This window comes from Cheilinus undulatus, linkage group 21 (genome assembly GCF_018320785.1).
Source record: "Cheilinus undulatus linkage group 21, ASM1832078v1, whole genome shotgun sequence".
NCBI classification, from domain to species: Eukaryota; Metazoa; Chordata; class Actinopteri; order Labriformes; family Labridae; genus Cheilinus; species Cheilinus undulatus.
The window spans coordinates 24,779,907-24,794,106 of record NC_054885.1 but is presented as its reverse complement, the minus strand read 5'-3'; the positions used below and the strand labels follow the sequence as shown (position 1 = coordinate 24,794,106).

The following is a 14,200-nucleotide window of genomic DNA, read 5'->3' as shown; positions in this document are numbered from 1 at the left end:
TTGAACATGAGACAAAAGAGAGGGAAAAAAGGTTAAATGAAAAGCAACACAGAAATGAAAGGTCTAATATCTCCTGATTTGAAATAAAATATATTACTTATTTGAGAATAAATCTTAAATGAATATGAAAATAAAGATTAAATAAAAAGTGCAAATAGAACAATATAGGCATTTTAGACCAATGCCTCAAGTTTATGAATTATGAAGTGTGTTTGACTTTCACATAGTTGGCTGTAAGAGCTGGTGCAGTGGTTCCTCCTGCACAATCAAGACTTGTCTTGAAAGGACCATAAACTAGAGTATGTAAACAGGATGGGATGTTGTAACAAAGCCTGAGTGAAGGACTTAAATCCACACTTTTAGCAGGTGTTCTCTACTTCTGCACATCCTTGCATAGCCTTAAAATTGTATGTTGATCTTTTGTGACAGACTTTGGTAACATAATCCCACTATGTTTTACTTCATCGCCTCCTTTTCAGGACAGACCAAAGCTCCAAATACTTGCTCTGCAACTTTAGAATGTGTGTCATATGTAATGCAAAATGCTAAAAGTTTTGTTGTTACATGGGCTTATTGGAAAGGATCTGCGACTTTCTTAGCGGTACAGTATGTAGAATTTTTGCCCAAAATTCAATATAAAATGACATGCTATATTATATAGGCTATATATTTTCGAACTGAACAGATATTTTCTCACTTAAATACTTCCAAAGGTTTTTGAAGAGAAATTTATAGATACAAATACTAATTTTCAGGTGAAACAGTGTTTTTGCTGCCATGACAAAATTGCTGTGGCACATAAAATGTTTATCATTATTGTAGAAACACTGGACCGTGGATGTCGTTAGGCTCCTTTTGGGGCTGAAGCCACCCTTAAATTTTCCCCAGCACCCCTAACAATAATTAAAGTACCCACCCAAGGCAAGTGATTTGGTTCCGTGTGATGTTCTGCATGATACTGTTGCTAGGATACAGACTCAACATCCTGAGGCACTTGTAATAATATCAGGAGACTTCAACCATGTCACCCTCTCCTCTCACCTGACTGGATTTACACAGTTTGTTAACTGCCCTACCAGAGAAAACAAAACCCTAGACCTGCTGTATGCCAACGTCAAAGGAGCTTACAGAGCTACTGCATTACCACGACTGGGCAGGTCAGATCATAAGTTGGTTTATCTGCAGACCTGTTACAAACCTTGTGTGCTGAGGCAGCCTGCAACCAAAGTCAAAATCAGAAGATGGACTCCTCAAGCTAGTGAAGCTCTAAGGGACTGCTTTGAATCAACAGACTGGAATGTGCTGCTGGAAACAGATGAGGACAGTATGAACATTGACAGACAGGTTGATTGTTTTACTGAGTAACGAGTTGAAGAGGAGACTGAAGATGGCAAAGCTGGAATACAAAAAAAGAGGATAGAGAGGAATCTTCAACACAGCGACATCTGTGATGTGTGGAGAGAAATCAGTACCATCTCTGGACACAGCAATAAAAAAAGGAAAGACAGCCAATGGCGGGTGATGTGGAAAGAGCTGATGAACTCAACCTGTTCTTCAACAGATTTGACACTGTGGACACACCTACTTCCACTGCTGCTCCTCCTTCTCTGTCTCCTACACATCTCTACTGCTGCAGCCACGTCCCTTCTAGCACCTGTACCCTTCTCTGTCACAGAGACAGGAGTGAGGTTGGCGCTTGGGAGACTTTGCTCCGGGAAGGCAGCTGGCCCAGATGGTGTGTGCCCAAGGCTGCTTAAAGACTGTGCTGTGCAACTGTGTCAACCTTTCCGCAGGATCTGCAACCTGAGTCTACAGCTGGGGCGGATGCCTGCTCTGTGGAAAACATCCTGTATTGTACCGGTACCAAAAATAAAATGTCCGGCTGAACTAAATGACTACAGACCTATTGCTCTTACTTCACACATGATGAAAACTCTGGAGTGGCTGATTCTATGCCTACTGAGGCCTGAGGTCAAAGACAAACTCGATTCCCTGCAGTTTGCATACAAAGAACACATTGGAGTGGATGATGCAATCCTCTACATGCTTCACCGTGCCCTGTCTCATCTGGAGGAACCTGGTGTTTATGTGAGAATCATGTTCTTTGATTTTCCAAATGCATTCAACTCCATCCAACCCACCATACTCAAAGACAAGCTCACGGAGATGGGAGTGGATCCTTCCTGTGTTTCTTGGATTATAGATTACCTGACAGGAAGGCCACAGTTTGCCAGGTTGGGGAACTGTGTTTCTGGGACATTAATGAGCAGTACAGGGGCTCCAAAAGGAATAGTCTTGGCTCCATTCCTGTTCACACTGTATACATCAGACTTCAAATACAGCACTGAGTCCTGCCACATCCAGAAATACTCGGATGACACTGCTATCGTGGCATGTATCAAAAATTAACAAGTGACTGGAGTCACAAAAACTGCCTCCTGCTCAACACCTCAAAGACAAAGGAAATGATCATAGATATCCGCAAATCCAAACCCCCTCTTCAACCAGTGAGCACTTGTGGCGTGGACATCGAGGTGGTGACATCGTATAAATATTTAGGTGTACACCTGGATAATAAGTTGGACTGGTCTAAAAACGTAGACTTCGGCTACAAAAAGGGGCAGAGCCGCCTCTTTTGCCTGAGAAGACTCCGATCAATAGAAATCTGCAGTAAGATGCTGCAGATGTTTTATCAGTCTGTGGTGGCAAATGTTCTGTTTTATGCTACAGTCTGCTTGGGAGGCAGTGTAAAACACAAGGATGCAAGGCGTCTGAACAAACTGGTGAAAAAAGCTGGCTTTGTGGTCGAAATCAAGTTGAACCCATTGGAGGATGAAGTGGAGAGATGCACAGTGAAGAAGATGGAGGCCATTCTGAGGAACATGGATCATCCACTTCATATCTTCCTAAATGACCAAAGAAACAACGGTGGTGGACGGCTCCTCTCTCTTCGCTACAGGACAGAAAGATATAGAAAAGAAAGATCTTTCATTCCATCAACAATAAGACTATATAATTCTACCATAAAGAGATGAGACTCCAGACAAATGAATTTCCCTTTGGGGATAGATAAAGTTATTGCATTGTATTGTATTGTAATCAGTAGGCGATTTGAGGGGGGATGAGGGGGGATGGCATCCCCCTTGTTAGCAAAATGACCAGAATGCGTCCCCTTTGTTAACCTGCCATCCCCTCTCTGTCAGGGCAGAGCAGGGATGCTTAGTTGAGTATGTTCTGTCTGGCTCATTGATCCTTTACAGGGTTTCCCGTTTATGTATTAAACTGCAGCGGATCGCCACTGTTTAATTACCCCCCCTGTTTTCACGTCGGCATTCCCATCCAGCATAACTTGTACTGTCCCATGGATACACAGCCTGTTCAGTGCGCTGATGCTGTGCCATTACCCTGCCTCACCCCCTCTCTCTCCTCCTTGGTGTACAGTGAAGCTTGGAGTTTGACACTATAGGCCAGTGATAGTCTACTCAACCCGCGGCTCTCGAGCTGCATATGGCTCTTTAGTGACCAGTTGCGGCTCTTTTAAGGCTCACTATTAAAAAATCCTCCCAAAATCCTCTATAAAGGTGAAAACTGTCAACAGTAAAGACTCTTTGCAATAAGTCATACCAATAAATCTAAGTCCACCCAAAGGTGACAGACTTTAACTGCCAAATTCAAATGAAAACTTGTGTATTATTATCGTCGGATGCGCGCTGGATGGAGAAACGTGCGTAAAAGAAATTAATAAAGGTGTGCTGTCTTGTGTTCAAAGTGAAGCTTCTAAAGCCCTCGTTTTAACACATTTCTTCAGTCACTTCCTGCTCTACCATACTTGTGTTTGATGATGACTTTAACGATGCGCATCATCATCAACAAGTCAAACACACACAGATCACATTTTGAAATAATGTAAAATTGAGTAAAACTTGTCCAAACGTGGGTGTTTTATTTGATATTAAATGTACTGATAAATACTGTCAAAGGGCAGAGACAGAAAAATGGAAAAATGAAAGCAACAAACTGGCAGAACGGTTTGTGAGGGGGAGCTGCAGGTGTGAGGCAGGGCCGGTTTTAGCCATTTGGAGGCCCAGGGCAAAGACCAATATGGGGACCCTCCCCTTTAGCTAAAAGCAATAATAATGAGAGGGAAAAAAATTAGAAAGGATAACTTTAAGTTAACAGAGTCACAGAACTACAGTAAAAGTCCAAATATTAAATATAAATACCCAAACAGACACCCATAATTCATTAGCTCTTTGAACAGCTTCTTATAGCTCTAAGTCAGCACATTCTGATATTTTAAAAAGACTTTAGTCCAGGTGGAACTTACATAAATAAAAACATGCTTATCATCAGTGAAATATCCTTTCTTCTGACAACATACAGACATTTTTATGTAGCCTATTTCATCCCATTTAACAACACAATTATCCACCAATTCACTGTTTCATTTCAACCATGGATAGATTGATCCTCACATCCCCAGTTTTGGATTGTGGCTCTTGCAGAAGTATTTTTAAGACAATGTGGCTCCTGGGTAGAATAAGGTTGAGTACTGCTGGTGTAGACTGTTTTCACATTAATCTGCTGAAATATAAATATATATATTTTAATATGCCAGTGTAGAAATGAATGGGACTTTGTTATGATTTTAACATCTAATTATTAAAAATGTTACAGTAAAATAACAGAAAATCAGGGGGATACCTAGAGACCCCCAGCACAAGAATATGCTGTGATTTTCTGATAACAACTACTGCTAACAATTTGATTTTGGTATTTTATGGAATTGTGAAAACTGGAATATATGATTGTGCTTTGCTATGTCTGTCATTGTTTTAAAAATGCTCCAGTAATAAAAGAACAATAAGGTATGGCAAAAGTCTGCATTTCTACAAAGGAATATAACAAAAAATATAAACTGTCCCATTTTAAACAACCTGAGTTAGATTTCTGACTTGCACTTGAAAGCACCATGATATCTCACAGGCAAAACGTTTTAATGAGGTCCACCTGAGACAGCACGACTGACCGCGACTGGTGGTGGTGGTGGTGGTGGTGGTAACAAGGTGCATCCCCCTTGTTAAAAAAAAACAAATCGCCTACTGATTGTAGGCTGGCTCATTGATCAATGTATTGTATTTTCTGATGATCATTGCGATATATGTCATCATCAGCGAGCGTCACACACACACAAATCACATGTTGATGTGACGTAATATCAGTTACTAATTATTGTCCCAACGTTAGTGTTTTATTTGATCTTTATTGCACTGCTGATAATAGATACTGTCAAAACAGCAGAAACAGGAAACCAAAGCAGAAAAAGGCAGGGTGGCCCAGGGCAAGACCAATATGAGGCCTCTAGCTAAAAGCAATAATAATGATTGGAAAAAAGAAAGCATCTCTTTTAAGTTAAACAGAGCCAGAACTACAGTAAATGTCCCAGTGTGAGTTACAAATACCCAAATAGCTAACCATAAGTCATTGGCTCTTTTAAAAGCATCTCAGAGCTCAAACTAAAATTTTATCACTTCATTAGACCAGGTGGAACTTACATAAATGAAAAGTATATGCTCATTATCAGTAACATATCCTTTCTTCTGACTCTATGTAGACATCTTAATGTGGCCTATTGCATCCCATTTAACTACACAACAATCCACCAATTCACTGTTTCATTTTATTTCAACTATGGATCAGTTGATCTATGGATCTTTCTTACATCCCCAGTTTTGAAATGTGGCTCTCACTCTAAAGTATTTAAAGACAATATGGCTCTTGGGTAGAATAAGGTTGAGTACCACTGCTATAGACTGTTTTCAGACACAGAGAAATATCAACGGCAGGCAGAAATAAACTGCTTTTATTTGGAAAGCATGAAAGAAGAAAGAAATTAGTTATTATACTATATATATATATATATAGTGCTTAACAAATTTATTAGACCACCACCCAAAGTAAGGTTTATGCCACAGCTGCCCTAAATTAACAGCATTGGTAATTACCAAAATCATTTTTTTATGTTTCTGCAATGTTTAATACACCAGTATGTAGAAGCTCTTTAACCAAAACAATATTTTTGATGCTAAAATACAATTATTATTGCAATCAATGAATTTTCAAATTTACTGCTTTACAATAAACTGAAAAAATAATACAGCACATTATTATTTCTTGACTACATGCCAAATTATAGTTATTTACTTGCATTCCTGAACAAAAAAAAAAAAATAGTTTTAGTGGTTGAATGTTACGCTTGATTATTGTCTGACTTCTCAGAGAAGCCTGTGAGCCGGCTCAAATTTGGGTATAAAAAGGTGAATCCAGTTTGAAATTCCTCATTCCTGTTCAAAATGGTAAAACATGGAGAGCTCACTGAAAATGAATGAGTCTGCATTAAAGCACTTAATGATGCTGGATGGTCTCTGAGACAGGTGGTCTAATAAATTTGTTAAGCACTGTATATATAATTTTTTTGATACTATATAAAGTACATTTGTATTTTAGTAAATGCATGAATGGATATGTTTCCCAACATCTTTTCCATGAACTCACCCCAACATAAAGACTTTCAAATACCAACTTATTAACTTACTTGGGCTGTAGAAAAAAAGGTAGACCTCCTGAAGGCTCAGGAAAGGGCAGTCTTCTAAGAAAAAGAGAGTGAGCTAGATTTTTTTTTCCTTTCGCTACACTAGTGCTGTAATTTTCTTTATTATTACTATTCTGATTTGCAGTAGATGTTAGCTATAGATAATAAATGCAAGAGTAGGGATGGTCGATAACTCAATGTATCAATGTATTTATTAAGCGTTTTTTGAATGCCTTCAGGGAGGATGTTGTTATTAGGAGGTGTGAATAGGTGTTCCATAGTGCAACACCTCTATATCTAATCAAGTACTGTGCTCTAGAGGTGCGACACTGAGGGGCATGCAGATGGTTAGCTCTTCTGGTTGGGTATGAGTAATAGTTGGAATTATCAGAAAACTATAGTTGGAAATGAGTTGGGAGCTTATGAGTCATATATTTTGATATGTAGATGAATGTAAAGATTTGTAGATATCAGGATAATGCAACAAAGCTGTGACAGAGGGAGAAAGTACACTGACTGATGGCATATTAAACTAATAATAATAAGTGAGTAAGTAAATCACTCAATAAATGAAAACAAGGCCTGCGAGCTGTTTCTGTCAGTAATCTCAAGCATAATCATTTACACCTGACATGCATCTTAATCAAATCACATGACTCACATCCTCCTAAACTAGTGGGATATTAAAGCTGCAAATCGCTGCGCCTGGATCAACACTGTGCTCTTCCCTTCAATTCCAGCTATCTTTATAAACCACAGATAAGTTTACCTTTAAGCTGCGTTGGCTGTTATCTGTCACATCTTTGACCCAGAGTAAAGCACTTTCTTCAGGTGAGGTATTAATACATCCTGGCGCGTGATAATTGAAACGGTCCTGTGTCCAGCTGTGATCTCCGTTTTACACGCTAAAGACTGTTGAATGCTCAATCCTGGATGATCTACCTGCCTGATACATCTGAAGTTCAGCTGGCTGTCTTCATCAGAAACTTCAATAACATGATTAAACTCCGCTGATGTCTGCTAGTCCTTTGAACAATCCAGGGTGCACGCGGAAAAGTGACACTCCGCTCCGCATGCAGGTTTGTCTCTATCTGCCTTCTCTCCTCAATTGAAATTTGCACTATATTATTGCTATGATATTTTCCTTGATATAACACTATTTCCTCTGTCTCTGTTGGACTAACCCGGGTGTATCTACTGGCTTCTGGCTCCACTTCCTGTTGACATTATGCCCCAGTGGACCCTGGGATCTGGAGTCCAGCTCTAACCAAAGTCTCTCTGCCTCATGCTGCTGCTGCTGCTGACTATCCTTGGTAAACAATTTCACGTTATTCTTTACTCTAAAAGATGAGTATAAAGATTAAAGAAAAGCAAATGTGAAGGTGAAATGATGATTGTATGTTTGATGAAAAGGAAATGATGAAATAATAATAAAAAAAATTATAGAATATTTATTAATATTAATCAATCCAGGCACAGTGCCAGGATTGAAACTTATGATAGGGCCGCCAGATTCTTGATGAACCTGTTGATTTAAAACTTAAACTGCCCCCCCTTTTATATAGAACAGTCCTCTAGCCTACTATTTAAAGAAATTGCTGGAGATTTTTGAATCATTTAACCTCTGATAGAGACAGCCACTTGTTTCTGAGGTATCTAACGAATCATTAATTATTGGTGCTAGTAAAGCATGCAGTTTTGTACCAATGAAGAAGAAATGTGTATATACTATTTCATTTTTCTGCTAAGCTAAAGGCATAAATAAATTCTCAGATGACTGTTCTATGACTTCTGTTACAAAATTCCACCTCCTTGATGATTAGGATGAATTATTATTCAGTTTGATCATGGAAAGAGAGTGTAAGAGGGAGAGAGAGTGCATCAATGGGAAAAGAGCAGAGAATGGTGGTATCAGTTTGATTTGGACTTAAAGAAAAAATGTAAAGACATTCAGATCAGACAGGGACATTCAGCACTAATGGTGGCTGTTCTCATATGTTTGTACATTTTTGTTGCATCATTAAGAAACGTTAATCCAGTTATGTAAATTGCATGTGACTCTCAGCAGGTGCAGTGTGATTCACTGGTCGAGGCTGATGAAAAAGAGGTGGTTATAAAACCTTCGGACATTTTCTGACTTTAACCTGTTAGACTTAAACCCCTCTCCTTCCCATGCGTGTTTCTCTCTCTGTCCCTAATGGATCATCAGATGATCTGAGACATGTGTGCGCATGAGCGTACCTGTGCTAGTTTTACAAGCATAATGTCCTGATATAATTAGTTATGACTTCACACCTGACATCATATATCCGTGTGTTTTAAAAGGAAACTGTATTTTAGGTTTAAATGGCATTTAAATGTTTATATTATATGAAAATATAAGCAAGCAAAGTGTATCATCTCCAAAACTTTTAGGGTGGACACAGGCCTATAAGGCCTACCCATAACACTGCAGCTGAATCAAAGAATGATAGTGATGTCAAAGCTCAAACTAGATCAAAATTGCAATTTCAGCTGAAATTGTGTAGGGATGCTGAGAGCTCAATTGTGAAAGAACTGTTGAAAATTGCTGAAAGGCAAAAAATTTGCTGAAAATAGCATGAAAAATCCCAGAAAATAACATAAGATAGCTTAATTGCATAAAAATAGCTGAAAATTGCATGAAAAATCTCTGAAATAGCATTAAAAAAGCTAAACAGCATAAAAATAGCTGGAAATAGCATGAACATTTCTCTGAAATAGAATAAAATAGGTGGAAATAGCATAGAAATAGCTGGAAATAGCATGAAAAATCTCTAAAATAGCATACAAAAGCTAAGCTTATATAAATAGATGGAAATAGCATAAAAATCCCTGAAAGTAGCATAAATCAGCTAAATAGCATAAAAAATGGCTGAAAATAGCATCAAAGCTGAAGAGTGCAGTATCTAATTTTTTGATAAATGTGAAAAAATAAAGGCTAGAAAATATTTTTGAAAAAAAACTGAATGCTGCTTCACTGACAAAACAGCCAATCGTGTCTAAAAGCTGATGGAGTGTGAGATGGTTCTCAAGATGGTGGAGATAACACTCACAGCAGTGGTACTTAACCCTAAGCCAAATTGTTGAAAAATACCTTTGCAAGAACCACAGTCTAAGTTATGAAGCAAAAACAGCTTGAAGTACAATAACAGTAAGTTAAAGGTGGCAAAAATGGCCAAAAGCAACAAAAATAGGTGAAAAGGGGTGAGAATGGGGAGGAAAAGTGGAAAAGGGGTCAGAAAGTAGCAGACAATGGGTGAGAAGTGACAACAAAATGAGTTATAGGTGACATTAATAGGTGACAAATGGGCAAGAAAATGAGTGAAAAGTGACTCAAATAGGCAAAAAGCAGTCAAGAGTGGCAAAAATGGGCAAAAAATTGAAAACAAGTGGAATTTAGTAGCAAAAGGTAGCTGAAATAGGTGAAAAGTGGTGAAAAAGGGCCAAAATGGCATAAAGTGGCAAAAACAGTCAAAAAAAGAGGAGTGGTATTTAATTGCAACAGGTGGCTTCAATGGGTGAGAAATGGCAACCAAAATGGTAAAAAAGGAGCAAAAATGGGAGCTATGTGGAGCTACATATATGTGATAGTTAAGGGGAGTTAGATGGCTTTCACACCAGGGGCCCGGTCCCGGATCCAAGTGCACTTGAGCCCAAAGTCTTGTTTCAGTAGTGTGAATGCAAACGAACCACGCCTGGGCACCAGGCCTGGGCCCACTTGGGGAGGTGGTCTCGGGCGCGATTCAAGTGGACTCTGGCACAGTTCGGATGAGATGTGAATGCAACCACGCTCGGATACGGAACAGAGCGTTGAATCAGCTTTATGACGTCATCGTAAGAAAACTAAACTACTTTAAACAGCGCAGCAGTTTGTTCACATTTTTCCTCAATAAAGGGTGGAAATCATCAGAATCCAGTCAATAAATGGTCTGTTGTGACTCACCTTACAGATGAACACAGGTTGGAGTCAGTGAGAGGAGGTGCAAAGGCAATAAAAGTCTCCTGTCACCTCAACAACCGCTGTATCTTTGCAGCGCAAGCCCATTTAATCCTCTGAGCTGTAGTGGATGTGCAGATAGGAAGAGAGAAGTTTCTGGCATCTTATTGATTTTAATCATCCATGGATGCAGGATGGACTTTTTACCGGGTCAAAACAAAAACAATCTTCTTCTTCTTTCTCCTCCTTTGTGGAGTTGTAAACCAGCTTCGTGCATACCGCCACCTGCTGTTTCAGACTGAGTAAATATGCAAGTGCGCCCGGGCACGGTTCAATATTGCTAGTGTGAAAGCAGGCCTGCGGGGGGGGGGGATTGCACGGTTCAGATCAACTGGCCCTAATGTGAAAGCACCCTTAATCTATGTGTCTGTGTAGGGCTCCTAGGTTGCTATGGTAACGAGCACCTGCATGACATCATAGTTTAATCAGTCACAGAGATCAAAGCAAAATTAGAAACGCCTGTGAAAGTTTCTGTTAAAACTACTCAGAAAACTGAGTTTAGTGGCCAGTACATGTACTCAAACAAAAACAATTTAAGCTGCATTTGTAAAACCCAGCAGAAAACCGGAGGCGTCGTGAGAATCAGCAGAAGTTGACGAATGCGGTATGTTTTTTATGTGCGGGAAGCGAAAAATCATTCTTCAAGGAGAAGTTCAAAACAGTGGTACCGAAAGCTCTCACTCAGGAGTCTTTGTTCAAAAATTGTATTGCTGCAGATGATGAGCTGTAAGGGAGGCAGTCACGCTTTGAAGTTCACTGTGCCAAAACCGATAATCCTACTGACCTCAAATATTTGTTGTGAGCAAGAGGAGACGTGTGGCTACATTTTGCTGATAAAATGATTTCTCTGGAGCCAATATTTTTCTCAGGAGTGCAGTTTGTTCGGAAGTGCTGCCTCTAATCTCAACACTTCTCTGCCACTCTAGCAGTGATGTCATCACTCTAAGCCTTACTGTAAAACGTCTGAGAGAGCCAAAATCTTGATAACGTTTGATCAGCAAAAAGCAAAATAGTTGAAAAACTATAAATAGTAAAAAAAAAGTATTAAAAATACCTGAAAAGAGCACAAGAAGATGAAGAGTATGATATTAGAATAGTGAAAATAGCCCAAGGAGTGCCGAAGTTATGAGTAGTGGAAAAAAGTACAGATTTGTGAAATTTTGCCATCTGTTTAACATTGTTAAACAAAGTTAAATATTTCAAACATAAAAGTTAGAAATGAGAAAAGTCATAGCAGTCGAATGACGAAGAAACTGGATTTTTTTAAGTTCAAACGGTGTCGATACGCAAAGTATGAAGGAGGAGATAGCCGGCGCGGAAGAAGTGAAATAATAATAAACAAAATGGCCGACGTGGATATCAATAGTGTGGATGCTTACTCAGCATCCCCACTAATTAGTAGCTTTAACTCATTGAAAGTATATAGATGTTTTGAGTTAAAACAAATTAAAATCTACTAGAAATAAAAAAATTGAATAAATGAGTAAATAAATAATAAATAGTAATATATGTATAAAAATGAGAACCTAAAATAAGAAATAATGAGATTAAAAATTGTATAAATAAAATTAAAATAACTTTAACATTACTGATGGTGAATGTTAGAGGGCCAATCAATGAGAGCAGAATCATATAAATGTTATCATATCATAAAGCTGAAGCTAAGTGATAAATGCTGAACTATGCCTGCATGTATATCATGTGTGCCAACCACCATTTTCAGCATGGTCGTAGTTAACAGTGTCCAGAGAAGTAAAACTAGTATTCCTTAACTGGATTCATAATATTCAAACTCTAAAATCTCAATCAGCCTACTAAATATGATCATACACTTGTTGATGGCTCAGAACAAAAGTTATCAGGTCCATCTGTATTTGTCAGATCAATAAAAGATGAATGGAAATGGTTGTAGCGATATGATCATGATAAAGGAGTACAATTGCCAAATAAATTGTACTGTAAAGGCTGCAAGCTGAATGAGATGGTGCCTTAGCAATCATTAGTGAAAGTTAAAAATAAATTATTCATGAAAGATGCGTAGAATACATAAGAATGGTTTCTCTCTAGATTCAAGTTAGAGAAAAGCAAGGACCTTTACGAAGTAAAATTGGACTAACTGTGAGTCTGTCATCTAAAACTCTTAAACAATCATTTGTTGAATATATTAAGGCTGGAATATAATAAATATAAATTAAAGAAAGTAAAAAAAATAAAAAGGGCTGTAAAATTACCACTGGTTTAAAGCTGTCTTATACTGTGTATGAGGTCACAATAGCCTGTTATGCCTGAGTTAATCCTCTCAAATAATCTACAGAAATGCTGATCATATGATGTAAATGGTGGGGCTAAAAGGTACCGCTATTTCTGAAGGAAGAAGGTAACGGCTAAGACGGTGTGTGTGGGCTGATCGCGCTCCAGGTGGGCCGTGGGAGGCCTTGTGCCTTATAAAACCCATTGATATAATTTTGCAAAACAAAAATCAAGTTTTGAATTATCTTAAGATACTCTAACATGTCAAATGCTTCTTTACAGTCTATTAAGTAACAAACAAGCAAATATATTTAACTTGCATGTCCTATTTGAATATTTATTGCCCAGAATGGGTGTCATGGTTTAACTGGTGCTTGGATGAACTGGTGACACTTCTTCGGCAGTAAACTATTCTGCATTAATTGCTACTATGAAAGGGTTTTCATTATCAAACTACATTTACATTTACAAGATAAATTTTAGAAAATATGCAACTTGCAAATGCCTGTCTAAATAAATTGTTGGTGTCTTATTACGTGTAAATTATGGCTATGCCAACACTGGCTCATAAAATTACTCTTTCTAAAAACTAGGCATTTGTTCTAGAATTCTCTTTATGAAATTAGAGTAGCTACTTAAATATTTTGAGGCTCATGTCATGGTCGAATGAAGATTTTGGAGGTACCCAAAGATTTCAAAGTCTCAAAGTGGGCCATAGTGCACAGACATTTGGGAAAGACTGGCCTAAGAAATACTGAAGATGTTGAATGCATGCAAAGGTGGTACTCTAACTCTAATCCACATCTGAATTACAGATCCAGAATTAAAGGTGCTAAATATTGTGAAAAAAGGCTGTACTACACTGCCAATGCTGTGTATCTAAAATGTTTAAAATGAAAAATAAATATTTATGTAATAGTAAATATAAATGGTTGGTGCTTTCCCGCTAATGCTGTGTCTTCAATTTTGATAAAGTATTTTAGGAACCATACCATTATTGGTGTTAAGAATTAAAAAAAAAAAAAAAAAAAAGCAATAACTAAGCCTTTTAATAAAAGATACAAAGTCATTTGTGGAAAATGATGCTTTGGTGATAATTCTGCAAAGTAATCTGTGAAAGATGTAACTTGGTTCAGCTGATGCCTATTGATCTACTGCATGCTGTTAGTCAAGCATCCATGACATATGGCAGAGCATGCACAACGCAAAGGCTATTACGGAGCTTGAGCATTTAATAGTCTATTAAGTCTTTATCAGTACAGAGCTGAAATGTGCAAAAAGAAATATCTGAGTCTAATAACTGAACAGCTGTTACTAAACTGCCAATGCTACACATTGGA

General features: G+C 38.1%; 1 protein-coding gene across 1 annotated transcript in view; it reads left to right on the top strand.

Annotated features, from left to right (window-relative positions):
* Positions 1-14,200, top strand: part of fbxl16 (F-box and leucine-rich repeat protein 16) — a 95,387-nt gene that overhangs the window by 69,537 nt on the left and 11,650 nt on the right. The gene's annotated exons all lie outside the window — the stretch shown is intronic.